The sequence below is a fragment of the Oncorhynchus gorbuscha genome, linkage group LG16 (genome assembly GCF_021184085.1).
Source record: "Oncorhynchus gorbuscha isolate QuinsamMale2020 ecotype Even-year linkage group LG16, OgorEven_v1.0, whole genome shotgun sequence".
Classification (NCBI taxonomy): Eukaryota; Metazoa; Chordata; class Actinopteri; order Salmoniformes; family Salmonidae; genus Oncorhynchus; species Oncorhynchus gorbuscha.
In genome coordinates, this window is record NC_060188.1 from 84,035,070 (window position 1) to 84,037,061 (window position 1,992).

The following is a 1,992-nucleotide window of genomic DNA, read 5'->3' on the forward strand; positions in this document are numbered from 1 at the left end:
TGGACATGATGAATAAACCACTGTACGGTAGACTGGCGGGCGGCTGTGGTTTTCATACCACTGTGCAGCTCTGCTTCTAAATCGCAGAACAGAGTTGCAACAAGAGAACCTCAGTTGCCTAAACCCCAACTCAAAATACCACCGACGGCAGGCAAAAACAGGGTTCCCTTTTCACAACTGATTTCAACTAAATATTATTAGTTCCACAGCCTTTTTATAGATTTGTCAACCTTTTGTCATTGAAAAAAAAAATGTTGGCCCAAACAGGAGAACACTTCTGCAAAAGTTCAGTCAACTTAAAATGATGTTTGCTCATTTTTTTGGCATCGTACCTGAAAAAAAAGCCTGTGGAACTAGTTACACACACAGTACTTTTTAACAGACAATGTTTTCAACTGACATATTTTCAACAGAGCTGAGATTTATTTTGAAGTGCAGAGTAGCAAAACAGGTGAACTCAGTCATTGACACAGACATGGTGGCATAGCGGAATATTGGAAGGCCATTGAAACAAGAGGTTGTGCATTCAAATCCCAGGTGAGGACAAGCTGAATAATAATTAGTGTATAAATGAACATGCACAATGTAATCATGTATGTCATGCCTTGTGTGTCAAATATGTCAGTTGAAAACATTGTATTTTAAAAGCACTGTGTCTGTAACTAGTTCCACAGCCTTTTTTTTAGGTAAGATTCCCTAAATAATCATTTCTAGTTGAATGAACATATGAGACAAATTGAGCAAACACGTCATATTAGTTGATTTCATTTTTGTCTGTTTTCTCATGTTGGAGTTAAGCTTGGGACAACTAAAATGTTTAAGTTCAATTACAACTTTGACGGAAAAATTGAGTAAACAAAAAAAAACTGTGGTACCAGTTACTTAAAACTAAATCGTTGAAACAACTAGACTTTTTTTTACAGTGTAGACGCACCTTTTTAGAATAACGGTCACGCAGTTCAAATTCAAATAGGATATCAATCGGGATAGACTGGCATTTATTTTTAGACTAACATTTATTTCCCTCTTCATATTAGCCAATAATGGTACATTTGATATTTCAACACCAAAGTTGTTTGCCTACATGTTCATACTAGACCAAAAGACAGAACCGTACTGCGCTTTTTACGCATGCTGTGCGTTAGGGGAGTTTCTCAACTCTCATCTCGCCGATGTTTTCATATGGACTGCCAGTCTATCTCAGAATCAGACAAGACCAAATAATATAAGCTACAGCACAACTAAAATTGGGTATAGACGAAACCAGATCCACATGTCTCTTAGGAGATTCAGTCGAAAAGGACTAAGCTACTTTCTTGCTGGCATATGACTGTATGAATGTATGAAAGCCAGTAGTGTTTATTGTGCTATAAGGGCATGCTGAATCAGGTAACAACACATCCTTTATGTGAGTGTTGAGGAGAGGCGGAGAAACCACCGCGGCGGGCTGGGCTCGCAGAATCCTCTTCCTGTGTGAGTACACACATGCTCTTTATTCACCGCACTTTTTACACTCGTGCTTACGGTCCAGAGCTTGAAGACCGGGGTATCGCAACGAGAATCTTCCACTGGAATAAGGAGAAATGGTTGAATGAAAGGTATGGCGAAAGCATGATGATTGTTATCGTCTCTCTGTGTGTCTAATGTTTGAGAGTGTCATGCTGTGGGTAAGTAGGATAACCTTTGCCTGTGTTCAATATTGTTTGATTTGGCGGTTGATGCGGGCACATGTTGCCATGTAAATACCAAATTAACTGTCTGTCCACATCAGGGAAGTTTAGTCTCTTTCCTAGATGGTGAGATGAGATTTGGCGATGGAAATGGTTTCAGCATCAAGAATATAACGCTGAATGTATAGGCTAAGCCTTATGAAATATAACACACACACACACACACACACACACACACACACACACACACACACACACACACACACACACACACACACACACACACACACACACACACACACACACACACACACACACACAC

The 1,992-nt window shown here is 39.7% G+C and overlaps 1 protein-coding gene across 1 annotated transcript in view; it reads left to right on the forward strand.

Annotated features, from left to right (window-relative positions):
* Window positions 1–1,277: 1,277 nt before the first annotated feature.
* Window positions 1,278–1,992, forward strand: part of LOC124000705 (chondroitin sulfate N-acetylgalactosaminyltransferase 1-like) — a 70,394-nt gene continuing 69,679 nt past the window's right edge. The window contains exon 1 of the mRNA XM_046307277.1: window positions 1,278–1,598. The gene's annotated coding sequence lies outside the window, so the exon portion shown is untranslated. The remainder of the gene's footprint in view (window positions 1,599–1,992) is intronic.